The following is a 27,638-nucleotide window of genomic DNA, read 5'->3' as shown; positions in this document are numbered from 1 at the left end:
CACAAAAATAAAGGCAAGTAACTAAGAGTTGATAGTGAACAAGATCTGATGGTCACTGTTTTTGGGTAAACAATCGAGTAGCTACTACCAAATTCAAGGGAAATCAACTTCAAAATGGAGTAAGAGGAGGTGAAACGTAGTTGTTCGAGAGGTGTTTAAGTGGTATCTTAGCTGTCTTATCATATTTTAAACTATCGATATCCACAATCACCTTCCTCTCTCAAATTTGAAGTGCACTTTCAGTTGAAGCTAACACCTTTCATTTTTTGAGCTTGAATTGTTGAGAAAAGGGCTAGAGTTGTTGAGTTATTAGAGTTACTAAACACTTTAATAGTCTCTACAATTGATGGTACATTCAAAATCAACAAATTTTTTATTAATAATATTCAAAGTTTCCTACAAGATGCAAAGGAGAAGATCAAGTTTCTCCAACTTGAATCTAAGTTCCACTAAGATGAACTGCAATAAACGAATCAAAATTATGAATTGGTTCTCGTTTAGAGAAATTCATTGTTTGAGATTGATTCCCATGATCGAACAACACATTATTAAATTGACTATGCATGTTTAGGAATAAATTTAAATAAACATGAAGTTCAACTTACATTTCCCAAGCCCATCATTATACCTTGGGAATAATTCTCTTATATGAAAAGGAAGTGGCCTTTTACATTTTGGACTACTCCAAACCAATCAAGTTTAAGAGTGTTGGGTTTCTTCAAGACTGTTCTTCTTCACCTGCTCCACTTCCACAACCACTTCAAATCGTCCAATGATAACATTGTGATTGAGTTGGCCACATGAAAGATCAATGTTTTACTTTTAACCCTTGTGAGCATTGTGGAGAACATACTCATCATTTAGAAAGATGTTCTAGACATAAGACTCTTGAAAGATAAAATATTCACCTTGGATGGATCAATTCTTGGCAACGGTCTTAAACTACCAAAAATATCTATCATTCATATCTCAGAGTTCACTCTCTAACACTGACATGTCTTCTAGTGGAGATATTTTCAAACATCTCACCTTGTATTCGACAAAGGGGGAATCAATGGTCAACTACTAATTTCATATTTATATCAAGTGAGCTTGAGCCACAACATGAACTAGAATCAATTGCGAGAGCCTAGAGTTGTAGTCAAAGATAGATTCATGTTCTATGAGAATGATTTAGTTGGTGGCCTACCTTAAAACACCACTTTTATAAGACTTTAACTTCTACTAATCATTTCATTAGTTTTTGTTCATCTTTAAACCATCATCAAGGAGAACTTTCCCTTCATAGAATACTTCAGCTTCTATCCAAATTCAGAATTGGTCTAGGAACTAAATTGAGTCTAGTTCCAAAGTGGGTGGTCAGCCTTAAGCTACTACTAATAGAAGACCTCATCTTTTTCTACCTCATTTTGTTTTGTGGTCTTCCTCAAACCATGATTTTAGAGAGAACATTAAGCCATTAGTTGCTATACACTTTTGTATATGAGCTCTCTTCTTGGACTCATATACACCCCTTCGAATTAAGAGGGAGAATATTGGAAGCATAATCATGTTGGTTTTGTAAACTTGGCTCATTCACTTGAATGGAAGGAAAACAACCTCAAGTGAAGGCTAACAAACATGAGAAGTCCAAGATACCTCTTGGAATAGGAAACCAATGGTGAGAAAATTATGTATTAGTATATATATCTTGTGACCAATATGCACCACATGATTTATCTAAATTGGACTATTAATATTTTTGTGTGTGTTCAATACTTTTAATTACTTCTTGTATTTGTGCTTCGAAATATTTTATTATAGTCAATCTTAATATATATATATATATATATATATATATATATATATATATATATATATATATATATATATATATATATATATATATATATATATATATATATATATACTTTCTCTTTATATATAAAGTTAATATTGAAATAATTCAGTTAACATGGATATTCAAATAGTTTACTTAATATATGTGTTTCCAATATTTTTAAAAGTATAAGAATTATGCACCTTCCTTACATTCAAAACTAAAAATATAATTTTTTTAATTACTTTATTTCCTTTTAAATTGGATATAAAATTATGTTATTTCACATGGATATAGAGATATTTTATTTATGGTTAAGAGTAAGGAGTTGTAATATTAACAACTAATAGAACTATCAAAGTGAGAGTAATATTATTGTTATTATACCCGCGTAGATCCATCCAGATCTAAGAATCACAAGGAGGGATCAAATCTCTCAATATGCAACCCTCTTTTTGGGTTCAAAATTTGACAAAAGATTTACACTTTGAAATATTTGATTCCTCTTGAAGTTTGGTAGATCTAGAATTAAGATGAATCTATATTGATTTTTAATAATATTAGTTATATTTATATAACTTGGAAAAAATAAACAAAATAGATTATTGAATTTTTATATGTATATTAATTAAATTTAGATATAAGATTTTAAAATATAATAGTTTTAGATCTGAATAATTATTTTAATTATATAATGAAATAGATATCACATTTAGAAATATATTTGTAATTATATTTTGAATAATTAAATTTAATAAGTTTTTGTATATTATTAATTATATATTTTAAAATTCAGTGGAAACAATCTTTGGATTATGAGAATACAGCATTCAGATGCAGGGGATGTCAGCAAACAGGTCATCTGTTCAATGCATGCAAAAGCCTCAATAAAAGCAAGCCACAACAAAGGAAGTCCAAAGGATGGCAGAACATAGATGATGTTTTAAAGAAGAGAGCCGCGGAAAAGAAAGCCCCTTCGGTAACAGAAGACGAAGAAACAGAGGCCGAAGAGGATGATACCACCATAGAGGAAGCTGAAATAGAGAACCAACAGGATAAGACAGCAGACAACAAGGCTTCACAGTCCCACTCAAATCAGGTAGAGACCCAGCAAAATCAGGCAGAGATGACAGTTGTGGATCAAGGCAATGGAGGCATCAAATGACATCATCACTCAGATACATCAGACTCAGACAAAGAAACAGGGCCTTCAAATGAAACAACTCAATTAGTCATTGCCTCGATTGAACCCACTCAAGGAGAGTGGCGCAAGGTCGAAAAGAAAAAGGGGAGAAAAACTTGAAGCGTGAGTTTTACTCACAGCCGGATTTCAGTTTTTTCAACTCTTTTTCTCTTTCCCTCTTCTCTTCTCTTTTGCCTTTCTTTGTGCACGTTAGTCTTCTAACGTTGCGTGGGGTGCGAAAGCGCTTGAGCCCATGTGGCAACTTACTGAATGCTTCATTGCATCTGCTAGTGTAACTTTTCATTAATTTTTAATAAAAGGTTACCGTTTTTTTCCTTGGGAAAAAAAAAAAAAATTATATATTTTAAAATATCTTTGTTACAAACATGAATCATTATTCTTTAAATTTATTTTAATGTGATATGCATATTAGGATTTTTTTAGAATAAAAGTTTGAAATAAAAAATATAATAATAATAATAATAATAATAATAATAATAATAATAATAATAAAACTTAATGTTGTATCAATTAAAAAAATCATAAAAAATAAAAAGCAAATTTCTTAAACAATTTTTTTTTCTACAAAACAAAATCCTAATGTGTATATCACATTAAAATAAATTTAAAGAATAATTGTTCATGTGTGTACCAAAAACATTTTAAAAAATATAATTAACAAAAATACAAAAAATCATTAAACTTAATTAATCAAAATTTAAATATAAAAATATACATTTCTAAATATATATTTTACGCTTACCACATCATATCGGGAGCTACTTCTTAGAGATTTTTATGAGAGTCCCATTTCAATTCTTTTGAGGTTCAAGTTTTGTTATGGTCCACAGACTCACATATTCTTGCTTTTGATTCTCATCCATCCATGTAACATGACTAGTCTCCACTTTCCACATCTTCTCGGAAAGATGATCTCGTAATTTTCTTTAAAAAATCCCTTTGAATTTCTTTCGAGAGTCTTCTTCTAAGATTATGTCAGAAGCCATGTCATATCACACATCAACCTACCCTCCAATCCACGCATGACACTTGTCTATCCCATGTGCTTCCTTCTCCACTTGGATATTGTTGAAAGGCGCGTCATTCACTGATGTCCAATGCTCCTTCCCTGGTTTAGACATAAACATGCTCAATACTCCCACTGCATGTGCAATGTATGGTCTGGTGCAAACCATTGCATGCATCAAGCTACCAACTTCACTCGCATATTGAACACAAGACATGTCCTCTTCCTCTTCTTGTGTCTTAGGACACTATTCAAAAGATAATTTTACACCTGCAGGAATAGGAACCTTCACAGGTTTACTATCCTGCATATTAAACCTTTATAATATTGTCTTGACATACTTCCTCTGGTTCAACCATAGCTTCCTCTTTTCTAATATTGATCAATTTTATTTCTTACTAAGGAAGAAAGAGGCCCTTTTTAAGCTTAAAGCACAAATATGACCTTTTATTGTAAATACTAGGGTTCTAGATAAGGAAGGAGAAATATTGTTGCAACAAATGGAATTAGCAAAAGCTCATAGCTAGTGTTATGATCCTATCGGAAAAATTTCTTCCTTAGGAGGTCAAAAAGGTTTGTCCCCATATGTACATTCATCAAAACTATAAATTGAAAAATATGACAACATAGAAGCATGGGAAGAAGGTATCTTAATGGATATATCAGGGGAATAGGAAACAGAGTAACCCATAAGGCCCATTGTTTTATATACTCCATAATATAAAGAAAAAGAGCTTAAAATAACTATTGAAGGCATTCCACAATCAACTGCATATTTAGATGGAGGAGGTTTCGTAGTATATAAGAGACAAAAGGTGATAGAAACTGAAGAATCAATATTAGAAACCGTGTCAATAGAGATTTATACACCTTCTGAAGTTACTACATCAAGCAAACCTGTGTACACTTTGAAACAGTTAGAACCAATTACAGAACAATCTTCTTCATCTACTTCTGCTATTTAGGACATCTTTTCCCAGTTCATGGAAATTAAAAGGAAAAATGAATCTTTGATAACTATGACTTATAGTTGGGTTTGTGTTATATTCTTTCCACAGTTATAATGAGGGGGGTTTGTAGTGGGGCAATACCCCCCTGCATGGGGTCTGGGGTAGCGCCTTGAGAATTTTTATTTTTATGTGGACCCAATAATAGTTGGGTGGAGCCAAGGATGGGGAGTGGACCAAAAGTTGGTGGGCGAACCTACCCATGGTTTTTTGCATGGGTTTTGCACATGGTTTTCGACACGATGGTTTTTTTCCTATGGTATTTTATAGATCTGGTCAAGTGAACTATGATTATGTTTTAATTCAGGGTTAATGGATTCGGGTTTATGAATGCTTAGACATGTATATATATGTATTGTAACGTTGAAAGGAATATAATGAAAAAACAATATGATAGTTCCTTTTTTGGGATCCAAGGGAAAATTCCTGTGTATATTTGTTTTTTGTTCTCACTATTGTTTATTTTTCTGTTTAAAGAATTTTTTTGTAGGTAATTTCTATACAAGGTTAAAACCTACATTTGGTATCAGAGCATTTTCGGCTTCAAGGGGACGCCTTTGCTGCTGAGGGGTTTTGCTCAGGCCTGTGTTAGACCCTGTTCAATGGGAGATCTGCGGGATCAATTCTTGCAATGAAAGAAGATGGCAAGCAGTGGAAAGATAAAGATCAAGAAATTTAAGAGTGGAAAGATAAAGATAAAGAAATTTAAGATAGATTTTTGAGCTGTGGAAAATAAAGATGGAGGATATATTGGTGGACGAAGATCACTCTATGGTTGTAGATCCAAGAACGACACTGACATGAATGTCGGCAGAATATTTGGTGAAGTTAGATAGAAAGGTGAAGATCACAATACAATTTTGTCTCTTAGATTTAATATTGTTGAATGTATCAGGGGAAGTTACAATGAAATATTTGTGGGTTAATTTAGGGACTTTGTACCAATCTAATTCTCTAGTGAACAAATAGTTCTTGCGAAAAAAAGCTATATAACCTGAGGATGAAGGATTGCGACTCAGTGATAGAGCATATAAATGCCTTTAATACTATGGTAATCCATTTTTTATCTGTTGATATAAAAATTTCAAACGAAGATAAGTGCATCATTTTTCTATCTTCTGTACCAAATTCATGGGATAGTTTGGTTGTTCCAATAGGTAGCAATACAACTACCTTGAATTTTGATGAAATAGTCTCATCCTTGTCATCAGAGGAGATGATGTGGAAAAATATGGTGAACCAGAATGGAGATTCCTATTTTTTACGACGATGGTCCCAGAACAGAAACAAAAATAAGTTCTCAAGTAAGAGATCTAAATCTAGAGGGATATTTAAATCTCCAGGAAAACCTGTAAAGGTGTGCTAGAAATGTGGAAAGGAAGTGCACTAAAAAAAGGATTGTAGATCTAAAGTTCCTCAGAAAGGAAAGGGATATGATGATGCTCCTTCTATAGAGGAAAAACCCACCTTATATGAAGGTGGGGTTGTGTACTTTGCTTCTTATTCAAGTACACATGTAGATCATGATGCATGGTTGACTGACTCAGGTGAATCCTTTCACTTCACTCCCCATACGAAGTGGTTCTACGAGTACGAGAAAATATGATGGTGGTGATGTCTTCTTAGGGGATGACAAGAAGGAAAGAATCATAAGACGTATAAAATTCAAGGTGAATTTGAAAGGTGGAAGGATTAGAACACTTCCTAGTGTTTTGCATATTCTTGCATTAGCCAAAAATCTAATTTTCGTAAGCAAGATGGATGATGCAGGTGTAAAAACAATATTCAAGAAATATACCTACAAGATGGTTCAGGAAGCATTAGTATTGATGTGGGGAGTTCATATTGGAACATCGTACAAGCTTTTGCGTAACACTATTATCGATGGGTGCAATAGTACTGTGGTTCTTGAAAGTGGAGCAGAAAACCTAGTGGTCTTTGAAGAAAATACCATGCTATGGAATCAAAGGCTTGGAAATATTCGAGAGAAGGGCATTTGAATATTGCATTATAATGGTATGGTAGAAGGTATGTCTAATTTCTCTCTGGATTTCGAATTCTGTGAACATTGTGTATATGGAAAGAAAAATCGGGTGAGTTTCCCCTCTAGTGCTAATAGGGTGAAAGGGATATTAGAGCTTGTGCACAGTGATGTGTTTGGACTTGTTTCAGTTCCATCACTAGGTAAGTTTGTGTGAATTCTCAAGGAATACATAGATATATTTCCTCCGGAAGAAATCTGAAGTCTTTGACAGGTTTAAAGAATTTAAGGCTCTCGTGGAAAATAAGACAAAAAAGAAGACCAAGGTGTTAAGGACAAATAATGGTGGAGAGTTCCATAAGAAGGAATTTGAAGAGTTCTGTAAGAAGTGTGGTATATCATGACATAAGACTACTCCATACACACCTCATAAAAATGGATTTTCAGAAAGAATGAACAGGATGTTGATGGAAAAGTAAAGAAGCATGCTCAGTGGTGTCGGGTTATTACATGAATTTTGGGTAGAGGCAGTGGAGACTGCATGTTACCTGGTTAACATATCACCTTTATTAGCATTGAAGAATAAGACTCCACATGAGGTATGGACTAGTGATAAACCCTCTCTTTCACATCTGAGGGTATTTTGCTGTGATGCATATGTACATGTTCCAAAGGAGAAAATAAGAAAGTTGGATAGTAAATCTAAAAGGTGCATCTTTATTAGGTATAAGGATGGTTTGAAAGGTTATAAGATTTGGAACCCAAAAATAAGGAAGGTTGTTTACAACCGAGATATGGTGTTTAGAGAGGTGAAAGATGTTATTAAACATGAAGTTTTGCCAAAGGAACCTAAGAGGATAGAGTTTGAGCTAAAGGAGGAAGAATCAGACTCTACAACAGAACATGAATAAGAAGAGGAAGAGCCACAAACTCCTTCTTTGAGAAGATCAGTTCGAAAGAGAAGGAAACTAGAAAGGTATAGTCCATTTGCATTATGTTAAAATTTTTATTTATCTATCATTGATGATGATCCTAGAACTATCAGGGAGGCAATAGATTCAGAGGATGAAAAACTTTGGAAAGAGGCCATGGTTGATGAAATGACATCTTTGGACAAACATGTGGCTTTGGATCTGGTGGAGTTGTCGTCTGGAAGGAAACCCATTGGAATAAAATGGGTGTTTAAGAAGAAGATGATTGTGGAAGGGAAGATGGAGAAATACAAAGCTTGGTTGGTAGCAAAAGTTTATTCCCAGGTTTCGAGAATTGATTTTGGTGATATTTTTCTCCTATTTCCAAGTTAGATTCTATTAGATTACTTGTATTTGTTGCTGCTTCTTTTTTTTTTGAGGTAGAACATATGGATGTGAAGACAAAATTTCTTCACGGGGATTTGGAGCAAGATATCTACATGAAGCAACCTAAAGTCCTTGTGGTGAAGGGTAAGAAAGAATTGGTATGCAGGTTAAAAAATTCTTTGTATGGGTTAACACAATCACCAAGGATGTGGTATCAAAAATTTGATACATATATATGGGGACTTGGTTTCACCAGAAGCAAAGCAGATCACCGTGTGTATTTTAAATTAATTGGTGACAATTTTATTGATTTGGTCTTATATGTGGATGATATGTTGTTGATTGGAAATGACAAAGAAATTATCCAGGATTTGAAGACCCAATTGTCCACCAAATTCAACATGAAGGATATTGGTGTTGTGAACTATATTTTGAGCATGGAAATTAAATGAAATTGGGAAAATAGGAAGCTATGGTTGAACTAGAGGAAGTATGTCGAGACAATATTATAGAGTTTTAATATGCAAGATAGTAAACCTGTGAAGGTTCCTATTCCCGTAGGTGTAAATTTATCTGTTGAATAGTGTCCTAAGACATAAGAAGAGGAAGAGGACATGTCTTGTGTTCCATATGTAAGTGCAGTTGGTACCTTGAAGTATGCAATGGCTTGCACCAGACCATACATTTCACATGCAGTGGGAATATTGAGCAGGTCTATGTCGAAACCAGGGAAGGAGAATTGGACATCAACGAAGCGGGTTTTTAGTTATTTGTGTGGCACTAGTGATCATGGTTTGTGCTACCAAGTAAGACTAGGATTGGATAGAGTTTTGTACATTCTTGGATTTGTTGATGCAAACTGGCCCTAAGATATAGATCAAAGAATATCTACAAGTGGGTATTTTTTTAATCTATTTGGAGGAGTAGTCAGTTGGATGAGTAAGAGGTAGCTTGTAGTGGCACTTTCAACTATAGAGGTTGAATACATGGCAAGTACTCATGCAAGCAAGGAAGTAGTAAAGTTGCAAAGATTGTGTTCAACTATAAGGTTGGTGCAATGAGCTATAAGGATAGAATGTGACAACCAAAGTGCAATTTTATTGGCTAAGAACCCCACTTATCATTCAAAGAGAAAGCACATTTATGTTCAGTATCACATTGTGAGGGATATGGTTGAAGACAAAAAGGTGTTGCTGGTAAAGGTGGACACTTTGAAGAATGTTGTAGATGCATTGACATAGTCTGTGAGCATTGAGAAGTGTTCTTGGTGTAGAGAAACAATGGACATTGCACGGCTATACCAATGACAAAGCTCTCCTATGAACCCCTGTGTGGAAAGAAAAAAACAAGTGGGAGAATGTTGGGTATGTGTTATATTCTCTCCATGACTAGGTATACAGACTTTACATTGTGCCGGACGTAGCAAGGGGGTGGTAGCCCCCCTACATCGGGTCTAGGGTAGTGGCCCAAGATTATTTTTTTCATGCGGACCCAATAATAGTTCTGTGGACCCAAGATGGTGGGTGGACTTGCCCATGGTTTTTTGCATGGGTTTTACACATTGTTTTGGGAATGATGGTTTTTTTCCCATGGTATTTTGTAGATCTAGTCATGGAGACTACGATTATGTTCTAATATAGGGTTAATGGATTGGTGTTTATGAATGCTTCAACATGTATATATTATATATGTATTGTAACATTGAAAGGAATATAATGAAAAATCAATCAGGTAGCCTCGGTTTTGGATCTAAGAGAAAATCTTTGTGTATATTTGTTTTTTGTTCTTACGATTGTTTATTTTTATGTTTGAAGAATTTATTTGTAGGTAATATCTGTACAGGGTTAAAACCTACAATATTGAAATTAGGAAACAAATTTTTCTAAAAAGGAATAGATTGATCTCAAATTTGGAGGTTGAAAAGGGGCAATTTCAGCTGACATTCTTAGAACCAAAAATCCATGTTTCCAAGTCAACTAAGGACTATGAGACTTCAACATTTTCATTCAATACAAAATAGATTCATCCAATGGATCAAATTGATATTTAATTAAAGATGAAGAGAATGTCTTTTCTAGCCAAAAATACCACACTCAAATATTTAGAAGACATAGTTATCATATTGGGAAATGATCCCAATGATACTAATGTTGCCCAAGAGTTAATTAAAAACAGGATATTAGATATACACACTTCACAAAATTCTTAATTTGCTAGTATCTGAACATCCAAAGACACAAGAGATTGTATATATACAAAAAGAGAAGGAATTGCTCCTCTAAAAAATGATTGAACAAAACAAACAAATGGGTATGTCATAATTACGAGTAGAAAAACTACTTAAGGAAAGAGAACATAAAAAAGATATAGTTATTTCATCATCTCAAATAAGCCTCTATAGAAATGTATTCATGAGATGAATTAACACATGCGCTATCATCTTTAACCCTGAAGAATCAAGAAATTGGTGATTTGAAGAAATTCCTGGAGATAGACTAAGAAGAAAAGATAAATAAATATTATTTCTTAATTGTTGAACTTCAAAGGAGTGCCAAGTTGTAGAAATAACTAGAATGCAATATAAATCAAGCCAATGGCTATCAATGTTTATTTCAAGCTAAAGCTAAATGGTGGATAGATATTATGTCTTCTATGTCTAAAATATGGCCTTCACTTGAAATTATCAGTGAATAGGAAGAATTGTTAGACATGGCTAAAGGAGCAGTAATTGAAATTGAAAGAGAATTCGGAAATAAACCAATTCAAGCTGGAAAGACTATAAGGTTCGTGAATACAAAAACAATGTTAGAGCTTGAAGGAGTAGGTATTTTTTATAGAACCCTTGTCATCATGGAGGCCAAGAACTCATGTATTTTTGAAGCATTGGATTCATTTGGCAAAGTAGAGACCCTATTATTCTTATTTACACCGAGAGGCGCTCTACAACCCAGTATGGGGCTAGATCTCACATAAAAACGTAAATGTAAACGTGTAAACAACTAGTAGATCTCATATAAAAATGTAAACATGTAAACGTAAATGTAAATAACATTCAACATTAACATTTCTAATCTAATGTCATACCTATTTAAAAACCAATCTAATTATTATTATGTATAAACAAAATATAAATTTAAGATATAAAGAAGTTTACGAACACTCAAAAAATATGTATGGTAAATAAATATAAATATAAATAAACTAGAGGTCTCGTAAATAAATAAAACCTTTTCTTATATTTACTCTAGAGGTATGGTAAATAAATATAAATATAAATAAACTAGAGGTATGGTAAATAAATAAATCTCCTTTTATATGTATTCCATAAACCTCTTTATATTTACAAAAAATAAAAAATATGTTTTATTTAGGTGAAGCCTATGGGCAAACTACCATGGGACAAATAATTAATAATACTATGGGACAAATAACATATTTATAAAAGAGGTATGGTAAATAAATAAATATAAAAGAGGTATAAAGAGTTATGATAAATAAATAAAAATATATCAAATAGGATTAGAAATCAACTTCTAATTAAACAATAAAAGAGATATGGTAAATAAATAAAAATATAAATAAACTAGAGGTATGATAAATAAATAAAACCTCTTTTTATATTTACTCCATAAACCTCTTTATACTTACTAACACTCAAAAAAGAGGTTTTATTTAGGTGAAGCCCATGGGCCAAATTATTATTAATATCACGCAAAAAGTATTATTAACCTTAATATGAATATTAAAGTTTAATATTATTATTATTATTAAATCTAATATTCATATTATAATATTAATATTATTAAATTTAATAACTTTGGATTAATACAATATTAAATTTGTTATATTATAATATATATTAATATATCATGATATATATTAACTCTAGATATATATGGGAGGGAAGAACAAAGATATAGAGTGATAGAGGTGGAGAGATAGGGGGAGCAACAAGGGAAGAATGGAGATGAACTTAAGGATAGGGGAGAGGAGGAATGAAGAGAGAGAGGGAGATGAGTGTGAGAGGTAGAGAATGGTAAGAGAGGGAGAGGGAGACACAAATATTGAGGGGGGAGAGAGAGAAGGAGAGAGGGAGGGAGATAGTGAGAGGATTGGAGGGTAGAGAGAGAGAGAGATTGATGGGAGAGAAGATAGGAAGGTAGGAGAGAAAGGGAGAGAGAGGAATTGCAAGAGAGGAGGAGGGAGGGAAGGAAGAAGAAAGACATAGAGAGTGCGAAGTGGAGAGAGAAGGAGTTGCAAGGGAGTGATGGAGAGAGAGAGAGAGTATGTTTAGGGGTGAGAAAGAGAGATAGAGAGAATGGGGGGAGAGAAGGAGAGAGGGAGGGATATAGTGACATAGAGAGAGAGAGAGAGAGAGAGAGAGAGAGAGAGAGAGAGAAGCTCAGAGGGCAAAGAGAGAGAGAGAGAGGCTTGGAGGGTAGAGAGAGAGAGGGAGAGAGAGAGAGGATTGGAGGGCAGAGAGAGAGAGAGAGGAAGAACGAGAGACAAGACTTGAGAGAGAGGAGGAGAGTGATAGGGGAAGAGAGAGGATTTGAGGGAAAAGAGAGAGAGAGAGAGAGAGAGAGAGAGAGAGAGAGAGAGAGAGAGAGAGAGAGAGATGGGGGAAGAGAGAGGGAGGTAGGAGAGAAAGGGAGAGAGAGGAAGTACGAGAGAGTGGACTTGAGAGAGAGGAGGAGAGAGGGAGGGAAGAATAAATACATACAAAGTGAGAAGAGGAGAGAGGGAGGGAGCGACAAGGGTGAGATGGAGAGAGAGTGTCTATGTTTGGGGGTGAGATAAAGAGACAAAGGAGAGATGGAGAGAATGGGGGAGAGAAGGAGAGAGGAGAGAGGGAAGGATATTGTAACAGAGTTGGAGAGAGAGAGAGAGCAAATGTGAGAGAGTGGAGAGAAGGAGGTAAAGAGAGATGGAGTTGGAGGGGGAGAGAGAGACGTAAGAAGAAAGAATTAAAGAGATAAAGATGGAGATAGAGAGGGAGCGATAAGGGAGATGGAGAGAGAGGGAGAGAGGACAACAAGAGGGAAGACAGATAGAAGAAGGGGAGAGTAGAGGAGGGGAAGAGAGAGAGCAAGAGAGAGAGGAGGAGGGAGGGATAGATATATATATTGGAGAAAGAGAGTGTATGTTTTGGGGGTGATATAGAGAGACAAAGGGAGATAGAGATATAGATGGAAAGTGAAGAGAGGTAAGAAGAGAGATAGAGAGAGAGAGAGGGAGGGACAAAGAAATTGATATATATGGAGTGAGAGAGAGGTTTTTTTTGGGGGGTTGAGATAGAGAGACAAATAAGGAGAGATGGATGGAGATATAAATATAGATGGAGGGGGGAGAGAGGGAAGAAGATTTATTGCACTAGATGCATTGATTTAAGTTTATATGGTGATTTCTAATCCTATTTAATTTTTTTCACTAGATGCATTGATTTTAGTGTAGATGTTGATTTCTTATGATATTTGATTGCTTGCACTAGATGCATTGATTTCAATGTACATGATTTCTAGTCCTATTTGATTGCTTTCAATAAATGCATTGATTTCACTGTACATTGTGATTTCTAATCCTATTTGATTGCTTACACTAGATGCATTGATTTCAATGTAGATGTTGATTTCTCCGAAATACATTTTTTCTACATCCGAAAGACATTTTTTCTACATTATGGATCACAAAAGTCTCAGATCTAACAATATTTGATTTCTTGCACTAGATGCATTGATTTCAATGTAGATGCTTTCTAATCCTATTTTATTTTTTGCACTGAATGCATTGATTTTAGTGTAGATGACGATTTCTAATCCTATTTGATTGCTTGCACTAGATGCATTGATTTCAGTGTAGATGTTGGTTTATAATCCTATTTTCTTACTTGCACTAGATGCACTAGATGCATTGATTTTAGTGTAGATGTTGGTTTATAATATTATTTTTTTACTTGAACTAGATTCACTCGATGCATTGATTTCTATGTAGATGTTGGTTTATAAATCTATTTTCTTACTTGCAATAGATGCATTTATTTGAGTGTAAATGTTGATTTCTAATCATATTTGATTACTTGCATTAGATGCATTGATTTCATTGTAAATGTTGTTTTCTAATCTTATTTGATTTCTTGTATTAGATGCGTTGATTTCAGTGTAGATGTTGATTTTTGATTTGATGTAATTGGATGTACTATGATGGTGCATTAATTTTAAAGTGATTGGATTAATATTGTGCATTGATTTTAGTGTAAGCATAAAAAATTATTGACAATGTACAATGTTTTTTGTGTTATAGTAATTCAACCTATTAATATTGGAGAGAACCAGAAACAAGGTATGATGTTTACTACAATATCTCGAGCTAAAGATTTAAATGGTTTACAGTTTAACCTGACCTTTCATATCATCAATATGAAAAGATGACAAAAGTAACAAGGGTGACAATACGAATAGTAGAAGAAAATAGTTTGAGATTAATAACAATGAAGACTATTTGTAATTTACGATATTCTTATTATTCATATTTTCTATCATTCAACACTATTACATTGTCAATTTACATTCAAAATTTTTATTTTATCATTTTTAATAATTAAAGTTATTTGCTCAAGAAACTAAGGTAACTAAGCAAATTTAAAATTAAAATGACCAAATTAATCTTAGACATATTTAGCATATTTAAAATGATTATATTAATACAAGATGATTTTACATATTTTTGATAAAATTAATCATATTTCTTTGGTCGTACACGAATGAAACCAACCTAGATCCATCTTAACTCCGAATCTATCAAGAGCCCAGAGGGATGAAATATCTCGAGGTGCAAACCTTTTCTCAAGTTTTGTACTCAAAAAAGAAATTTGCACCTCGAGAGACGCTTGATAGATCGATAGCTAAGATGGATCTAAGTTGGTTATTCTTCATTCCATCTAATCATCTAAAATTTGTAACCATCATGAAGGCCAATCTACTGGATCTTGAATTTTCTTTAAGATTAAGTTAGCATTACACATAGAGGCGATTTGTTAATTTCAAAAACCTTTCATTAGTTTTGTGGATGTCCTAGGCACTGGTTTAGTCAATGAAGTGTTGTAGCTATGATTGTAACTCTGCGTATACTTTCCATGGAATTTCTTTTCTCTAACAAAATTTTCCTCGTAAATCTTAGATCAGAGTTTGACTCACTTTTATGCATGAAGCTGTGAATTATAAGTTAGGTGCCAACTTAAATCAACCCTCAACACAAGTTAAAATCACGCATGTATAAACCTATAACTCTGCGCTAACTCCAATTATTAAATCAAATGGATCATGTCTTCATGTGCTTAGGTATATTTCACTTACACCATATTTCCACGCCCAAAGTAGTCCGACGGGCGGGCTAAAATAGATCTAATGCCTTATTTTTATTCGAGTCTGAACATACGCAGAACCTGACACCAACAGTCCCACTGGGTATGATCATGTAGTCACAAATCCTTAGATCTGACGGCGAAGAGCGTTTCGGGTCCAAAACCTCTCAGACGTTAATGTCTCCTCCTTTACTTGAAACGATTCAACATTCAACATAAAAGAAAATCAATGGTTCGTAATCATTTCAAATCCCTATTATCACGCAAGTTAGTGATCACTCCTCCGCCTGATATTCCATATGATCCTTATTGATTTTGTCATACAATTGTAGTTAATCACTAGTCCCATCAACTTTAAGGTTAATTAATACAGAAGAGAGGTTATAAGAAGAGCTTCCGCATTCACATGAGTTTATTTTTATGCGGAAGCTTTTTTTATAACTGTTATGGATCACAAAAGTCTCAGTTCAACAGAAGAGAGGTTGTTGTGCAAAAGTAGGTGCTTCGTATGTACGTTAAGCCTTTTAAGTATAATGAGGTTTATTGATTCTCTTCATTTCCCCTTTTTCTTGTTGCTCCTCTAGACTCTAAACCTCGTGTTGCGCTTTAAACGAGCATCCAGAACCTGGTAAGTATCCTCAACCTAGCTTCTCCATGCTAGCTTTGTTACTATTTTCTCCCTTCTAACTTATAGAAGCAAATGTCCCATAATACCCTTATGGATCCTTTGGCCTGCGTCCAAGTCACCTTGGTTCTTGAAGCCTTTCATCTCTGGTATTGACCATCCTGCAAAAGAAAGGCTCTTACCGGCGGCACTACCAGCCGTCCACCTTGACCGTAATTCAATCATTGTGATAATTAATAATCTAAACCATGATATAAAAAACATCTTTTGCGTCGCTAATAACTAGTTTTCATCGAAGTCTCCTAGGAATCAATGGCCAAACTGTTAGGTTTTCTTTCCGTAGGGTAAAATTTTCTTTGATAAAGACCTCAATTTTTTTACGGGATTTGCTCAAGAAACCTAGTGAGGTTTCTCAACTTTCCCTAGGTTTCTCAACTTTCCCTCCCCATTTCAACTAGCTCTCTCAAACCCTTATATCAAATTATAGCCCCCCTTTAGTAATTATTCAAGGTTATTATGGTCATTCTATAGTCAACAAGTCCATGCTATTTTTGTACACAAGGGTCGTGTGTTGGAGATCAGATGCTCAGCTAAATTAAACAAAATACACAACAGATCAATCATGCACATAAAGACACAAGAATTTAACGTGGTTCACCCAACCAATCTGGGCTACGTCCATACAACATAGGCATCGGCAATCTTATTAATCAAACAGGAGATTACATAATGAAATCCTCACAAAACTCTCACCCTCATAGCAAACAATCCGAATGGTTGCCTGTTATATAGCAAAGAGAATCTAACAACCTCATTAACTCACTCACATCAAATATAGGAGGCATTAATCATCTCCCAACAACCTGGAGCTAATCTAGGAACTGAATTTCTATTGTTGTCACCTACAAAGATTTTTACCTATTTTACTCCAAACAGAAAATCTCAACAATCTCCACCTTGACAACAATTAGCCTGATGCCCTGTTATTATTATTTTATTTTTTCTGCAAGCCAAGAGAAGCCAAACACCAGCGTAGCTTCTCTAACAAAACTGGTTTCGTGAACATGTCTGCACAATTCTCCTTTGTATGCACCTTTTCAAGAGAGACCCCCCTTTCAGTGATAACCTGTCTTACAAAATGGTACTTAATTGGAATATGCTTTGATTTACTATGATAGGCCGGATTCGTAGCCAAATGTATTGCACTTTGACTATCCCAAAGTAACCTGATGTTGTCCTGTAACCTACCAAACTCACCAAGCAAACCTTTCAGCCAAACCGCCTCTTTGCAAGAATGCGAAGCAGCAATGTATTCTGCTTCAGTAGTGGATAACGCGACAATGTTCTGTAGCTTTGACATCCAGCTTATAGCTCCACCTGCAAGAGTAAAGACATACCCTGAATTTGACCTTCTCTTATCCAAATCACCTGCAAAATCGGAATCAACATATCCGCAAACAAATTCACTACTCTTATTGTAAGTGATATAATAACTACTTGTGCCTCTCAGATACCGAAGCACCCATTTCACTGCTGACCAGTGTTCTTTACCCGGATTTGCCATGTACCTGCTGACAACCCCAACTGCATGTGAAATATCTGGTCGAGTACAAACCATCGCATACATTAAACACCCTACTACATTGGCATATGGAATTCGAGACATATAATCCTTTTCTTCATATGTATTAGGACATAAACTCGAAGAAAGCTTAAAATGGGAAGCTAAAGGGACTGAAACAGGCTTCACATTATTCATACCAAACCTCAAAAGTATTTTCTCAATATACTTTTGTTGTGATAGCCATAGCTTACCATTGCTCCTGTCTCTGAAAATCTCCATGCCCAAAATCTGTCTTGTTGCTCCTAGATCTTTCATATCAAATGTCCTTGCAATCTGAGCCTTTAACCTGTTTATTTCTTCTATGCTTTTGCTTGCTAAAAGCATATCGTCAACATACAATACCAAGACAATGAATATGCCATTATTCAACTGTTTAAAATAAACACAATGATCATATTCACTTCTAACATATTTCTGACTCAACATGAAAGAATCAAACTTCTTATACCACTGCCGAGGCGACTGCTTCAGGCCATATAATGACTTCTTGAGCCTGCAGACAAATTTCTCATTGCAATGGTGAACAAACCCTTCCGGTTGTTCCATATATATTTCCTCATCTAAGTCACCATGTAGAAATGCAGTCCTAACATCTAACTGCTGCAACTCTAAATCAAGCAAAGCCACTAATGCTAACACAATTCTAATTGAAACAATTTTAACCACTGGCGAAAAAATCTCATGAAAGTCAATACCAGCTTTCTGAGAAAACCCTTTTGCAACCAGCTGTGCTTTGTACCTGTCTTCCGTATCATTCACACCCCGTTTCAGCTTGAAGACCCATTTACACCCCACAGTTTTCCTGCCTTTCAGAAGCTCAACCAGATCCCATGTACCATTCTTACTTAAGGCCATCATTTCGTCCTTCATGGCTGCTTTCCACTTGTCACTATTTGAACCTTCTACAGCTTCCTGATAACACAAAGGTTCATCATCATTAGCGGTCAAAGCAACTGAAGTAACATGATCATCATACCTTCTCGAAGGGTGTTTGATCCTTGTAGACCTCCTTAAGAAAGTTTCTAGTCCTTCCACAATTGGCTGTCTATCATCTGTAGGAACTTCTTCATGATCGCCATCTGAGACCTGTTCATGACCTCCATCTGAACCCTGTTCATAATCTGATTCTAAAACCTGTTCATGACTAGAATCTGAACTATGGTCGTTATGACTATCATTAGAAATGTTGTCAAACTGAATGTGCTGGAAATCAAATACATCATCTTGTTTCAATCTACTATCTACATCTAACTGTACAAGAGAGGATTCATTAAACTTTACATCTCTGTTGATGATGATTTTGCGGGTAGTAAGATCCCACAATCTATATCCCTTTGTTCCATCACCATACCCGACAAAGATATACCTTTTAGACTTTGGATCTAATTTAGTTCGTTGATGTTTAGGCACTAGAGCATATGCTTCACAACCAAACACTCTGAGTTTAGAATAGTCACAAGGGTGTCCTTTCCATACCTCTTGCGGAACCTTGCAGCCTATCATCGTTGATGGAGATCGGTTTATCACATAACAAGCTGTTGCCACTGCTTCCGTCCACAACTCCTTTTGCAACCCGACGTTACTCAACATACACCTTGCTCTCTCTAGAAGATTCCTGTTCATGCGTTCAGCAACTCCATTCTGCTGAGGAGTATAAACCGTGGTCTTATGTCTCTCGATCCCTGCATCCTTGCAATAGCTGTCAAACTCCTTGGAAGTAAATTCACCACCATTGTCAGTTCTTAAACATTTTATAGTTCTACCATTGTTGTTTTCTACCAATGCTCTAAACCGCTTGAAAACTATAAAAACATCAGACTTCCTTTTCAACATGTAGACCCACACTTTTCTAGGAAAGTCATCAATAAACGATACAAAATATGACGAGCCACCATATGACACTATAGGGGCTGGACCCCAAACATCTGAATGGATATAATCAAGTATTCCTTTACTAGTATGTTTTCCTGTTTTAAATTTTTGTTTACTTTGTTTTCCAAACAAGCAATGTTTACAGAAATCTAACTTTCCAGATCTTAGATTAGGAAGTAACTTGCGATCAACCAAAATTTTCAACCCTCGTTCGCTCATATGGCCCAACCTTTGATGCCATAGGTGAATGGAACTACTGTCCTATTCAGACACCGACACATGATCTGACCCAGTTCTACCTTCTAATTGAAAAAGATTTCCTACCTTCTTAGCCTTCATCACTAGTAAAATACCTTTATAGATTTTCATAACTCCACCTTGAATTACAGTTTTATATCCATTTGTATCCAGTGCTCCTAATGAAATTAGATTTTTTCTTAGATCTGGTACATGTCTCACATCAGTTAACAATTTGGTTGTGCCATCTAACATTTGCAGTTGTATACTTCCTATTCCAACAATACTGCAAGTGACATCATTACCCATGTACACGACTCCATCATCAACTGATCTATATGTCTTAAACCAATCTTTATGAATACACATGTGGTTAGATGCCCCGGAATCTAACAACCAATGTTGATCATGTTTTGAAACATTAACAGACAATACCTCATCACTCATACCTAAACCAGATACTGAACCTGTATCTGTGGTGTTGGCTTCCTTCTTTTCTGTCGAAGAGCCTTCTTTAGCAGCCTGCTTTCGCTTCCAGCAATCCTTTTTCAGATGTCCAGCCTTACCACAATGCCAACACTTCACCTTTGTCTTCTTTCCTTTGGACTTTGAACGAGAGTCGTTATGCTTTCCCCCGGAGTGTCTCTCTCTTGAGCGACCTCTGGCCATCATTACCTCTGACGTAGAGGTGTCTGCATTCGACCTCTTCCTCGTCTCCTCAGACAACAAGGCTCCAACAACATCGTCAAACTCAAGAATGTCTGTTGTACTAAAGCTTATGGAAGTAACAAAGTGATCCCAGGATTCGGGCAATGAACACAATAGAGTTATTGCCTTATCCTCTGAATCAAATTTCACATCTAGACTGTCTAATTGCACCAGTAAGGTATTAAAAACATTCAGGTGATTAGTAATCGAGGTACCTTCTTTCATCCGCAAACCGTAAAGCTGTCGTTTCAGGAGAATCCGATTTGTCAAGGATTTCGTCATATACAGCTTCTCCAACTTCGTCCACAAACCAGCTGCAGTCTTCTCTGACACGATGTTAAATAAAACATCATCAGCCAAACACAACCGAAATCCGCTCAAGGCTATTCTATCCAATTCATTCCACTCATCATCTGTCACGGGGGAAGGCAGTTTGGACCTGCCCAACAATGCCTTTGCTACGCCCTGCTGTACCAGCAGATCATGCATATTTACCTTCCAGATCTCGAAATTATTTTTGCCATTAAATTTCTCGATTTCGAATCGGGCACTTTGAGTTTTTGCCATTTGTATCAATCAAAAAACAATAATCTCCAAAAAAAAACAAACCAATGTTTCAATACCAGCAATTAGCAAAACCAACTTCCTATGCCTTTCTGTCTTTGCCTTTAAATAAAGAGCTGAGTTATAATACAAAAAACTGAATATCAATATGCACTGGAACTATGCTATTGTTTAACAAAAGAAGTGCTTTCGGTACTGAGCATCAACCAATGAATTACTCTCTCAAATGTTTCAGGAAAATAGTTTCGCAGAACTGAGCTTGGACACCAATAAACCAATGATTTACTTATGTTTTCTCCAAAAATAGTTTCGCAGAATTGAGCTTGGACACAACCGAACAGGATTTTGTGAACAAATCGGAGCCTAAAGCTTCTTATTACCGATCTAATGGAGTTGACCCAGCTACAGTCGCTTGCTTTATCTCTCCCCATCCACGGAGTGCTCTCACAGAAAGGATGACATTAAACACAATACAACGATTCCAAAACCACAGAGAACCAGATTACAGTTTTAACATTTTCGATTTGCAATTTTAAAAATTTACGGTTCTGTGTTGAATGGAACCCGGCGATATAATCAGACGTGCAATACAATCAGACGTGTAATATAATCAGACGTGCAATACAACAGTTTCTCTATCTATTGGTTATCTTTCAGCACATTCAAGATATCGCAGAAATTTGATTGTAACAACATTGCCTTCAACACCACGCAGCAATCTATATTTTACAGCTTAAGTTACCTCCACCAGATCGGTTCTCAAATCCACGCAGCAGTCTTTAATCCACGACACACCAGCACCAGATCGGCTTCAATGTAGCCAGCGCTCCACGATGAAATCAATGGAAGCCTCGCTCCACCGTTCAGGATGGCTCTCTACGCACGCAGAGAAACCACACAGCGCCTCCAGGCAGCAAAGAAATGACCTCTACGCACAGCAGGCACCAAGCACGTAATACACAGCTCCACGCTTTTGCGCTCCACCTTCAGCACGCTCCACCTCCAACTGCTCTGATACCACTTGTTGGAGATCAGATGCTCAGCTAAATTAAACAAAATACACAGCAGATCAATCATGCACATAAAGACACAAGAATTTAACGTGGTTCACCCAACCAATCTGGGCTACGTCCACACAACATAGGCATCGGCAATCTTATTAATCAAACAGGAGATTACAAAATGAAATCCTCACAAAACTCTCACCCTCATAGCAAACAATCCGAATGGTTGCCTGTTATATAGCAAAGAGAATCTAACAACCTCATTAACTCACTCACATCAAATATAGGAGGCATTAATCATCTCCCAACAACCTGGAGCTAATCGAGGAACTGAATTTCTATTGTTGTCACCTACAGAGGTTTTTGCCTATTTTACTCCAAACAGAAAATCTCAACATCATGTTGGAACACGCGGATCAAATTAAAATAAATTTCCTAGGATACCTAGCCTCTAACATGTATGTAGATTAAATCGCAGCACGTAGCTACCAAGTTTTTAGGTATTGCACCTATTTAATAGACTTAGTCTTATTCAATTACCTTTTATTTCACTAGCACTCAACTAATAGAGAATAACAGGGATGAGACACGGAAAGAGAAAGACATAAATTGTTGGTCACTAATGTTGTATCTAGGAAGAGTCGCTAGAAGTTATAACAAGTTTATATATAGATTTTCCTTCAATTTGCATGCCAAGATGTGGCAGCAGGCCCCTAATAGGATTTATCTAGAAGCCCAAGGAGCCTTGTATCTTACAAAAGAGAATAGTCTTGGGCAATGGATTATTTCCCCTAATTACTAATTCATCGAGCTTACAACTTTCAAGGAGAAACTTACTGTTTGACTAAGTTTATTCCCCACATTTATTTTCTTTAGAACTTTCTAGGCAGAGGTTGTGACTAGATGAACTCCATTTTACTTCAAAGAATAAGAAAGTGATGATTGTGATGCCTTATCCTACAGGTTAATTGATCATTAAGCACAAATATTCCTTGATAATTATAGAATAAGAATTATTGGCCTTAGGAATGGAGAAAGATATATGTATCAATTTTGACCCTTTGGAAACTTTATCTCATATGAGGAAATCAATCTGCTTCCCATCTTATGTTCATGATTCGAAACCTGAACTTGAAAATTTAGCTAATAGTGGTAATTCTCCTTAGAATCATTTTGATCCAATTGAAATGATGGTGACTACAATGATTGTGGCTAAACTAAATCTTGTTAGACAGGGAAGTATTGAAGATGATGCAATTATGACCACCCATGAGTTAGAACTAGTTAGAAACAGGTACCATGGATGATCAGCTGCAAGAAAAACCTCCAAAGAGAAATCTGAGTTTAACGAATTCTAAAGAGATGTCTGTGGCCAAGTGAATAGTAAGGTATATTACTGGCGATGATAAGGAGGTAGTTATGTTTCAAAATACCAGCAAGGATCTATTAAAGAAGTTGGAAGATACTTTGGAAAAGAACAAATAGAAATATTGAGGGAAACAAGCTATCTAAATGGGAAATAGCTCAGTTACAGAGAAGCTCATTAAGAATGGAAACAAATAATTGATGATGGCCCCTAGAGATCTTAAAACCACTGATGATATAGTATTGAAATAGATAACTTCATATTTGGGGCCAAGATTCTTTTCCAAGGCTGATTTGGATAACGATATGTTCAATCTAACTATTTTACAACCAACAATAGACACAAATGCACAGTTACTAGGATCTAGAGTCACTTTAGTAAATATCAGTTTCGTTAATATCAATGATACTGATATAGTAGAATGGAAAAGACAAACAAGGGAAGTGGTGTCTAAAGTATTTTTGGTTGCTACAACCAACAATAACAAACCAACAATAACAAGTATCAAACAATTATTTCTAAGGCCTAGACGCAACTTAAATATGTGATGGTGGCAGTCAAAATTCAAGTAAACCAAATAAAATAGCTTGAAGATATAATAATTAAACAATCAGGTATACCCAAAGATGGTTCTGTAACCAAGAAACTCTTGGATGATAGAGACAAGGAGATCAAAAGTTTAAAATTGAGTCAGAAGGACCCAAACTACAATGTAAATAAGTTGGTAGAAGCTTTAACAAAGAATCAAGAAAAGGATAAACTTCTACAAGAAGCAAGGAAAACATTGAAGCTTCAGGAGGACCAATGTAAGGAATTGAAGGACCAAATTGATAAATTGGTCAATGAAGCCAAAGAGAAGGATAAGGGACACCAAGAGGAAATGGGAAAATATAAAAATATTAGAGACAAGGTCTTCAAAGCAAATTCTTCCAGAAATGTGGATCCTGATAAATTAATGTTATTCAAAGTGAAAGTAGATGAGTTAGAAAAGGAACTAACTGAGAAGAAGTTGGAACTAGAAACATAATAAAGGGTTGGGAGAACCAGATTCAATAGAAAGATGGAATGATCAAGGCCATGAAAAATATTTCAGTACAAAATGAGCAACAAATTCAATCCTTACAAAAATGCCTATTAGAGTTTGCTTTAAAAAAGAAACCATTATTGAAGAAAAGGATAAAATATGGATCATGACTAATGAAAAGAGTGGTTATATAATTCCATATGTATATATCCTAACAGATTATGAAAAATGTCGTAATCCTCATATCAAGACCATGACCCCTATAATTGAAGAACAGTGTGAGGCGGTAGATGTGATCATAGATCGTTTTAACTCCTTAAATGGTCTAGATTTCAAAACCCTCAAATTCCCTGATAGAGATGAATGCATTATGGATCTCATGTTAGTAAGATAAGCTAAGAAGTTAATTGAGGAAACAAATGACCAAATATCCAAGCCCATGGAAGTTATCAAAAATTTTAGAGCAGAATGGATTTACATACAATGGTTTGGCCTGCCATCAATATGGACTAACACAGTTTGGGCTTAGAAGTGGCTTTTAACGATAAAGTGGGAAAAGTAAAACAAAGCTTCTACACCTTCCCATGTTATGAGGAAGGTGTCATCACCAATCATGACATCATTTACTCTCTTCTTAGAGAATTCAATAATTTTGTACTCATGGATAGGATGGTACAACAATTGCTTGTTACCAAATACTGAATGAGATATGAGCTTTTTATTGTCGTGACAAGGCAAAAAAATGTGCCATGGATACAAATTCCACACTGGGAGTGGTATATGAAATTTACAAAAGTATTTGAACAACCTTCATTTCCCGCCTCAGCTCTGCAGACCATGACTCCTATCCCATCGCTACAATCTAATTTCGAAGATATTGAAGACTCAGAAACTGAAGCAGTCATGTTTTTTTATAATCCCAAGAGGATAAACATGGTTGTCCCAAAAATTCCCATGCTAGTCAGCATCCCGAAGAAGATGACCCAGTGTTCCAAAAAGTCCACAAAGGGTAGAAATGTCTCTCGGAATTAAACCTAAAGTTCTTTTATTTAATTTATTTACTTTTACTCAATGGTAACACGGATAGTTTTTATGATAGTTATTTAATTCTTTATATAAGGACCTCGTTTCTCATATAAGGGGGTTGGCTTTTAATATTATAATTATTATTTTAAGAAACTTATTATTATAATAGTTTGAATGTACTTGTTGCACAAATTGATTTGCGTTATTGTAACTTTCTGCATGCGATTTTAATATAATGTCTCTATTATGCTCCATTTATGCTTTGTTGTGATTATATGCTAGTTTATACTATGTTTACTCGATTGGCTAGCCATGTGAAATACTGCATTATTCTATTTGTTTATTTAGATACTAAATTGTCTAAGGTGAATCTATAAGGATGTTTGTTGTTGATCTGTTATCATGAGATTTCTAATGTTTGACATGGTTATCCAAGATAACATTCCATTATAAAATATTTATTGAACTAGTGTGTAATTCATTGTTTGTAGTGTTTTATTTTTTACTAACCTTGCATCTTTATAATTGTATGGTGATACTTGACCTGTTCAACATTACGATATCACCATTCATAAAAGAAACACTTGTCTACCTATATTTATACTATTAACAGATAGTTTCATTTCTATTGCTTACTTGTTTAGTTTTGTACAAAAGGTTATGATACTTGATATGATAATCCCTATACTTGCTAGGGTGTAAGTTATCACTAACGATATTATTAATTAAACCTTATTTCCCCCCCTTTTTAAATCTCGCAATAGAATCATCTTTTTCTTCAATGTTATGAGACATTGTTATCATCACATGAATAAGTTTTAGTTAGTTATTAATTTATTAAGAGGCAATAAGTTTCTTCCACTTGTAAGATTTATTTCTTTACACCTTTGTTATGGCACTATAATATAGTCTTGCATATATTTGTTTATTGGAATATTTTTATGAGTTAGATATAGGGAATACCCCCTGAGGCAGGGGAGACCAACCCCTTTGGCCTAAAGTGGGAGGGTTGAATGCTCATTGAATGCCTCTTAATCTATTCCTCGTCATAGAAACAATTTAGGAACCAACACTAAGGACTATCTCCAAGGTACAACAAGTTTATTGCATTAAATCAAGGATTTTATTCCTGACCCAACCATGTTTAAAACTAATCCTACATTCAGATCATTTGACACAATTATTTAGCCATGGATTGCTAACAAAGGACAAAACCCCACAAGTGACCTATTATAGGAATGAGTTATCAAATGAAAACATGAATACCCTTGGTGCAGTTCATTGCAAATAGAAAGACGAAGGGAGATTTTGACAGTTATCTCCCTATAACTCCATAAAATATGTATTCTCTTCTTCTCCCCTTCATTTTTTCCCTCAAATTAGTGGGTAGGGAATGGATTATATTACATATATGCACATTCATGGCTAATTATTAATATCCATGATAATACAAAACCTAATACCTTGACTATAAAATATCAAAAATCATACCATATGCGTAGCAATTCTAAGACATATGTGATACTAAGTACCTACAAAATACACAATATGGTAATAAAGAAAAAATTGATTTCTTACTTAACCTTGAAAAATAATGGGAAGTCTTATCCATTAAAACTAAAATTTGACTTCGAATCTTTCAAGAGTACTTGCTACCACTAAATATTGAAGGCAACCACAAGTCACCCCTTGGAACCCCCCAACACAAAATTGTGGCTCATCCCAAGCCACTGAGTCCTTCTCCTATCACCATGGGTTTGGGAACATCACTTTTTACTGAGGTTGTCATTCTACTCCTAGTAGAGAAATTTGCAAAGATGGTCAGAGGGTCTCATTGTACTGGAACTTCAATCTTAGATAAGAGGGGGTTGTCCTGCTCCATATATCCAGAGTGGTTATCACAAAAAAAGAGC

This window comes from Pinus tabuliformis, chromosome J (assembly GCF_031772625.1).
Source record: "Pinus tabuliformis cultivar Carrire ecotype Pingquan chromosome J, CPIR1, whole genome shotgun sequence".
Classification (NCBI taxonomy): Eukaryota; Viridiplantae; Streptophyta; class Pinopsida; order Pinales; family Pinaceae; genus Pinus; species Pinus tabuliformis.
This window is presented reverse-complemented; position numbering follows the sequence as displayed.